This window comes from Delphinapterus leucas, chromosome X, assembly GCF_059928025.1.
Source record: "Delphinapterus leucas isolate spDelLeu-1000000601 "Yukka" chromosome X, BTC_Dleu_Yukka2, whole genome shotgun sequence".
Lineage (NCBI taxonomy): Eukaryota > Metazoa > Chordata > Mammalia > Artiodactyla > Monodontidae > Delphinapterus > Delphinapterus leucas.
Window position 1 is genome coordinate 7658881 of NC_143150.1, and position 8657 is coordinate 7667537.

Here is an 8657-nt window from a genome sequence, read left to right on the forward strand (position 1 = left end):
GTGAGCCGTGGCCACTGGGCCTGCGCGTCCGGAGCCTGTGCTCCGCAACGGGAGAAGCCACAACAGTGAGAGGCCCGTGTACCGCAAAAAAAAAAAAAAAAAAAAAAAAAAAGAAGAAGAGGAAAACTCCGAACTTGTTTTATGGATGAGTCAGCATGCTATGTGAATGAAAAGCAAAAATGGACAGTGGCAACATAGCCATAGCCACATTCACAGTGGCTAACCTTACAAGATAGAGTAGAGCAAAATCATCCCAAGGGTAAGATGTGCACCTGGTTATCTACTTTGTGTAGAAGGATAAGGGGCCTAAGGTGAGAATATATAGATTCCTGGGTAGGGGTCAGCAGACTAGGTTTCTAATCTGGGGCTTGGAAAGACAAAGTCTAGAAGACAAAGACAAAGAGGTTTAAGGAAGAAGCATGTGGACAGACATACGGGAGTGGGCATGAAGTATGAAAACATTTATATCACACATTAATGCTCACCAGGAAGTATTCATCACAGAGAGGCACTGAAAACCATGTTGATGAAATGACTCAGTCAGTTGACATTACTGGCCTTTCTCATCAGCCATCCCAGAAGTAGCATAATGGGCATTTGAATGGAGTATCCATGGTGGCAGACATGGAGGTACATGTGAACCCAACAACATGGACTTCCACTGACATAGGTATTGCTATCTCTGAATGTCCAACATGTCAGCAACGTAGACCAATGCTGAGCACCTGGTATGACACCATTCCACAGGGAGATCAAATGGCCACATTGTGGCAAGGTGATGACATTGGGCCTGTCTATTCTGGAAGGGCCAGCATTTCATTTTCATAAGAACAGATATTCATCCAGACATGAGTTTGCTTTTCTTCTTACAGAATCTTAGCCACTATCTGTGGGCTTATGGAATTCCTGGTCCATAGGCCTGGTATCCCACACACAACATAGCATCTAACCAGAGTATCCATTTCACAGAAAAGGATGTGCAGGAGTGGGCCCATGACCATAGGTTCCACTGGCCACATCACATACACCACCATCCAGAAACAGCTGGCTGTGTAGAACACTGGAACTACCTTCTAAAGATACAACTAAAGTGCCAGGTCAAAAGAAATCCTTTGAAAGGATGGGATGTCATCCTTTGCAATGCAGTGTACTAGACTGCATTTATTAAATCAGGGGCCTCTATATGGCACTGTGTCTCCCTTATGAAGGTACATGTATCTGGGAACCAAGGGTTTGGCAGCAAGTTTGGCCTCACACCACCACTCTCAATGACCTACTGGGGAATTGTGTGCTTCCTGTCCTCATCATTCAGGGCTCTGTGGGGTTGGAGGGTCTAGTTCACAAAGGAGCCACACTCTTGCCAGGGGACATAAGTAATGGCAAGCTACGGCTGCCACCAGGACCCTTTGTATTCATTATGTCCAAGGACCAGCAGGTAAAAGGAAGAGTCACCATACTGGCATGTACAAGCAGTCCTGATCATCAGGCTAAGGCAGGGATTCTTTTTCCCCACTGGGGCCAAGAGGATTATGTGTGGATCCCAGGTGTTCTCCTGGTACCTCCTGGTACTCTCTTGCCCCACTGTAACTGTGAATAAACAAGTGCAGCATCCCCAGACTCAGGTCTCAGAGCACTCAAGAATGAAGGTTTGGGTTACATCACCAGGTAAGCCACCAAGACCTGCTAAGAAGATAGCTCAGGGCAACTTGTTCCCCAACCCCACCAAATTGGGCTCAGAACACTTCCAATCCATCAACAGACACTGTTGGATTTCCCTCCAATAATATTCCTTAAAACCATCTACTTTTCTCATTTCCACTTCTCCACCTTAGTCTAAGCCATAATCATATCACATTTGGGTCACTTGAGAGCCTCCTAAATTGTTCCCTTTCTCTTTTCCTGCTACAATTCACCTACCCTACAAGAGACAAAGTGACTTAAAAAGAATACATCAAATTTCTTCTATGTGTTTAAAAACTTCCAGTGCTTCCTTACCAATTTTAACAAAAAATTCCAACTCCTAACAGCAGCTACAATATCCTGTATGATCTGGCCCTTACCTCTCTTTCCAACCATATCTGTATGCTCTTCCCCATAACTCATCGACCACTCCAGCCTTGGATTCCTTGATAGTGTTGGAATATGCAATCACTTTTTACCTCATGGTCTTTACACTAGCAGTTCTTTTTGCCTGCAGTGGTCTGTTTTTGGATCTTTGCATGGCAGACTTCTGTTTGTCATTCTGTTCTCAGTACAAATACCACACATTCCCTGATGTCTTTCCTGGAAATCCAGTGTAAAGTACTAAAGTAGGTTTCCCCTGTCTCAACAACAACCGGTTATTCTTTCTCAACACTTTTTTTATTATTTGCTTATTTTTGTGGTTTTTTTTCTTATTATCTATCTCCTCAAATAGGCTTTAAAACTGATTATATCAAGAATTAGTTATGCCTTGTTTACCATTAAATGCCCAGTGCCAAACATAGTACAAGGCACATAGTAGATGCTCAAAAAATATTTTTCTTCCAGTTTTATTGAGATATAATTGACCTACAGCACTGTATAAGTTTAAGGTGTACAGCACAATGGTTTGACTTATATATATCATGAAGTGATTATCACAATAAGTTTAGTGAACATCTGGGACTTCCCTGGCCATCCAGTGGTTAAAACTCCGTGCTTCCAATGCAGGGGGCGTGGGTTCCATCCCTGGTTGGGGAACTAAGATCCCACATGCCATGCAGTGTGGCCAAAGAAAACCCAAACAAACAAACAAACAAAAAGTTCAGTGAACATCCATCACCTCATATAGATACAACATTAAAGAAGTAGAAAAAACAAATATTTTTCCTTGGATTTTCTCTCTTAACTTTCATATATAACGTACAGCAGTGTTAATTATATTTATCTCGATGTAATAATTTTTTAAACTCAGATCTTCACTTGCACTAGCCATATTTTCCAAGAATTAAACAAGGAGAAATCAAGTGGAGATGCTGGGGATCGAACCCAGGACCTCATACATGCAAAGCAGGTGCTCTAGCACTGAGCTACATCCCCATGTTGATGTAATCATTTTTAATAAACTTTGTCAGTGTATAACCAAAGAAACTTGCCTGAGCCAAACCATTTTACCTTAAAAAAAGCAATATTATGTCATGTGTATGTAATTTTGATACAGGAAATTGGAGAATATCATAGATAGTAGTTCAACTATGGCTTTATAAAAGATATAATATTTTATCCTCCATAGAGGCAGTAAAACCACAATTCACAAAACATTTTCATGGGAAAAGTGACAGCAGGTTATATGGAGAAAACAGAGGTATAATGATCCAGGAATCCATTCCTTTATGAGGATCCAATTAAATTATGTATTATTTATATGTTTGATTATAAAAATTATATAAGCTCATTATTGATACTTTAGAATATATATTTATACTATCAGAGATAACAACTTTTCCACGTAGGGTCACTAATTTTCCAGTCTTTCTTTTAGAGTAAACTGGATATACAGTTCTGTATTATTCCGATTTACATTATATAATCAACATTTTCCCACATTTTTCCAAATAAAATTTAAAGGCCTGCATTTTATGCGATCACATGAATGTGCTCTAATTTATTTTATTCCATTCCCTACAGTTAAATGTTTACATTTTTCTACTTTTTCTTATTATACAATAACTCTGAGAGGGTCATCATTATTTATTAATATACGTTTGTATTTATGATTATTTCTTTATGATATAGTCACCAAAGTATAATTTCTATGTCATACTTCTTGAAAATTTTTGAAGGTTGCTATAGATTGCTGTTTCTTTCCATAAGTTTATAAAATTTGTACTAATTTATAGTTCTGCCAGCAATATTTGGTTCTTGTTTCATAAAACTTTGTCATCCTTGAGCATCAGTATCTTTTATAATTTAATAGGTAACAAATGGTATATATAACTATTTACTTTTGTATTTCTTTGATTACAATTTTTAATGTTTATATCATAATTTCTAATTTTTGATGTATATGGGCATGATTTTTGTTTAGTTCCTACTTTTTAAATCAGCATCTCAGTTTTCTTAATATATGAAAAGATTTAATTATAAAAAATGCTTTTACATTTCCAACCAACTATTACATAAAGCAAAAATCCTCTTTCCTAATATGTATCTATTGTTAACACTTTTCTTGATAGTACCGGTGTAATTTTATTTTACTTCATGTAACATTTTTTGAGCAATAATGAACATGGAATTGACAAGCCAGGGTTCTCATTGCTGACTCCACCATATCTTTTTGTGTGACCTTGAAAATGTACACAACAGATTTTATTCTAATGCAGAGACAGCTGGTGCCCACCCATTCATCCATTCACTCATTTACTCATTCTTAAGTCATTATTTTAATGAGTACCCCATGGAGAGAACTTGGAAATTTTCCATCCCTACATCTCTCCCAAAGCTGCTGGATGCCTGAAATTTAACCATTAGAGAATCATTTTAGGGACTATTGATCTGGGGACAGAGCTATCAAGAGGTTTAATTGTAAAAAGTCAAGCAACAGGCAAACAGCTGCCTCCTTCTATCCATTAAATCACATTCTTCCACTGCCTTCCAATACACCAAGCAGGGCTTTGGGGAAAATTCCTTCCCTAGGGTTTCTCATCCTTTCTTCTCATTTCACGGCTTTGGATTTATATTGGGAGGATCATGGTGAGCTTTCATTAGATTATTTGGGGGTAAAGGATGGTTGCTTTCCTGACGAGCCATAGGTAAAGAAGCTCAGCGTACAATTTACTTCATGCCTAGTCACCTCATGAGGTACTGGGGTAGGAGTCCCATTACCTTTCTCCTGAATAAGAGTAGCATCCTCTTCTGGGTTTTAGGTGGGCTTGGGGCCTGGATGCGTCTGTCTCAGGGCCAGGACTGGGATGACAGGATCGGACAGAGCCTGGGTTAGGATGAGGGAAGTGACTGAGTTATTCAAGTGCAGGGTTGGATCCCATATTTATTTAAACTTTTGTCCATCATAGATTTTTCATTGATTTCAAATTTTTAAAATATTACATTAGAATAATGTGCATTTTGGTTTACTGATTTTTTTTTTTTTTTTTGGCCACGCCACATGGCATGTGGGATCCTAGTTCTCTGATCAGGGATCAAAGCCACGCCCTCTTCAGTGGAAGCGCGGAGTCATAACCACCGGACCACCAGGGAAGTCCAATTTACCGATGTTTTTGATGGCTCCTAAAATTCTGTGCCCTCGTTGAGTGCCTCAGTTGCTTGATCGTAATCCTGGCCCTGATTTTATTTCCTAGAGACGGAGGGAGCTTATCATCACCTTCAAGCTTGATATTAACCAAAGCTGGATGATTCCCAAATCCAACCCCAGCTGTCACTTTTGGAGAAAGTTTTGGCTTCCTTCCATATCCATCTGCTCTGGCCACTGGGTGTATTCCACATGTTTGAGTCTATGTCCTGGTCTATATCCTGTGACAATTCAGCAATTATCTCTCATTTGGCATTCATCTTGGCTGAACAATAAAACAATAGCAACAGGTACCATGCACTTTGGAGACCTCCACAGACTTCTTTGGTTCAGGAACTTGGGGTAGGTGGAGTTGGGGATGGTGGGCAGCAGGACATATTCCTTCAAGGCTCTGAAGCGGCAGGGGCCTGCAGAAGGTACACTATTACAGGGATTCTTAAACCTGGCTACATACTACAATCACCTGAAGAGCTTTCAAAAATACCTACGTCTGGGTTCTACCCTCAGCTTTTCATTTAATTGGTCTGGGGTAGAACTGAGGCGCTGGGGTTTTGTAAAGCTCCTCAGATGATATTAATGTGAAACCAAACTCGAAAACCACTGTCTTTCATTACTCAGGGGCCAGCTGAGGCTCACTCTGAAGGGCATGAGAAGCAGATTATTATGGATCTGAAGAATCAAGTGAATAGTTTCTAAGGGTTTGGGTGAAGAAATGTCTTGTACAGCGAAAATTGGTAGCAGTGAGAGGGAGGGTGGGGAGAAAGTTTCAGTATTTCCCTAAGATTTGCTCAGTGCTATGTCCCAATTCATTATGGATGTTGGGAGCTGAATACTCTTTTTCCCACTGAGTGCCCAAACTTTTGTTGAGTTTTGTTTTTGAGGTATAACCCTGGTCTCTGCTTATAATCAGATTTGAAGCTATAGAATCTCACCAAGTGAGTTTCTAAATGTATTTTAAACATTTACCAAGGAGCTTCCTCCAAAATATGTATTCTTTTTTTTTTTTTTTTTTTTTGCGGTACACGGGCCTCTCACTGTTGTGGCCTCTCTCATTGTGGAGCACAGGCTCCGGATGCGCAGGCTCAGTGGCCACGGCTCACGGGCCCAGCCGCTGCGCGGCATGTGGGATCTTCCCAGACCAGGGCCCGAACCCGCGTCCCCTGCATCGGCAGGCGGACTCTCAACCACTGCGCCACCAGGGAAGCCCTGGTGTATGTTTTGAATACCTTGAGAGACATGTTTCTGCTGCCAGTTTTAGGCTAGGGTGTAAAATTTCTAGTAAACATCAATCTCAATTTCAAAGCCATAACCCCTTGCCTTCAGAAAATCCTCTCCATTTTAGAGTTGGAAATAAGAGAGCACCGATGTGGAGAGGGGCTGATATTGCTTCTCAGGTCGTCAATGACCATAATGACGTGAAGAAGGTGGAACAGTTTCTATCTTCATTACCCTAATAGGACTTTGAGGACTATTAGGGTAATGAAGATTAATAGTTCCATTACTCTTTCACTTTCGTGCTAAACCAAAGCCACAGATCACTGAGGAGAAAAAGGTATCCCAAATATTATGTAATTGTCATTGACTGCAAACAACGAGGCACTCCATTTGGTTTCTTGCACTAAGTTTGGTTTCAGTCTTTGCTGGGTAACCAGAACTTTCTGTGGTCCAGATGATACTGCTGAAAATGATCACCATACTGTCCTCTATTTTGAGGTTTATTAAAAGCAGCTCTTGTTCTGTTGAGATGTCTTGAGAGTGGTGGAAGGATGGGATGCCAGGGCTGTTTCTCTCTCCTACATTTTGGAATTCTTGATAGAATAATTTTCTGAAACTTTGCATTAAGGTCATAGGACGTCCACTGGGAGGATTTGAGTCATGGTAATTACCTAGAAAAATACTGATGTAGTATATTTTTTATCTTGTTTCACAACAGCATAATGAGAATTTACCTGGTACTTTTCCTAAACTGCTGCATGAATTTAGGGAGATCACTTCCCTTCTTAGAGCCTCAGTTTTCATGTCAACACATTGGAGTTGAACTGCATGATCTCAAAGCTCCCATCCAACTCAAATATTCTATGATTTGGTGATTTCTAGCTAAAATTGGGTGAGTTAATGCATGCAGTTTTTACTTCATATCTAGGAAGACAAAATAATTTTTCTGACAACAAATTCAGCATATCAATGCTGTAATGTTGCTATCTTTATACTTATTAAACTTTATTTTTTTCTAAAGACCTTAAAGCACTTTGACATTTCTTAGACTTTATCTCTGAAGCTGAGTCTACGCCTTATTTCATTAATTCTCACCATGTGTGTTTGAGCAAAGGCGACAAGAAGGTTATTATCCTTGTTTCACAGATGAAAACACAAGGTGAGTTAAATTACAATCTTCAAGGCATTGAGGGATAAAAAGGAAAATAAAGACTAGGACTCAGCCTGTATGGCGAAGGGAAGGAGGAAAGAAAAAGAAGCTGCTGGTAGCTGAATTTGGGTATGGGATGTGGGGACAGAGCCTCTATGGGGCCTGTTGCCAGGAAGCTACTTGAAAAATAAAGAGTAGGAGGTAGTAGGTAGTAGTGGTCAGATTGATCATGATTCTGTCTGCCCAGCCCAGATTCTAAGAACTTTTCTAAGAATTAAATGCTAAATGTGAAAGTGGACCTAGTAAGTTTTCTACCCTAGTGTTTTACCCAATACCTAATTTTCCTCTAAAAGCAGCAATTATTGCTAAGTCTTACAGTGCTTGGTATGTCATATGCATTATCTTAGCTAAATATTCATGGGTCGGTACCATTACTGTGTCCATTATACAGCTAAAGAAGCTGAACTCCAGGTCCAGGTCACACAGCCTGTAAGTGGAAAAACTAGCACCTGAATCTAGATCTGTCCCAACTCAAACCTGTGCTTTACAAAACTGCTTTCTAATATTTCTCTGATAAGTGATATTCTAAAAGTTTATAGTAATATCATTTTTGTCTGCATACTACATTGCTTTATAAAAATACATTTCAATTTCTTCATGAAAATTTTGAGACCTCTGTCACTTAGTCTACCTACAGAAAAAAAAACGTTTCGTTTTCTTTCTATGAAAAAGATGAGCAGTGATATTGTAAAAAAATTACAAACAAATGGTATGCAATGTCTCACAACTCTACTGCAATTCATTTCGACAAGTATGTAGGAAGGTCTCATTTGTACCACATAATATGCAGAGAAATATGAATATGAAGATAAATAATACAGTCTCTATCTTCAAAGAATTTACAATAATTGAAATAGGCCCATTTCTTGGACACAGTAACATGGGTGGCTGCATTATATCCCACTCATTTGGAATGATGGCATAGATGCTGCACCTTAATGTTTTTTCTGTCTATCCTAGGGA

The 8657-nt window shown here is 39.5% G+C and overlaps 1 non-coding gene across 1 annotated transcript; it reads right to left on the reverse strand.

Moving 5' to 3' along the window:
• Positions 1 to 2988: 2988 nt before the first annotated feature.
• Positions 2989 to 3060, reverse strand: TRNAA-UGC (transfer RNA alanine (anticodon UGC)). Its single transcript has one exon. It is a non-coding gene; the product is annotated as a tRNA-Ala (tRNA).
• Positions 3061 to 8657: the final 5597 nt, after the last annotated feature.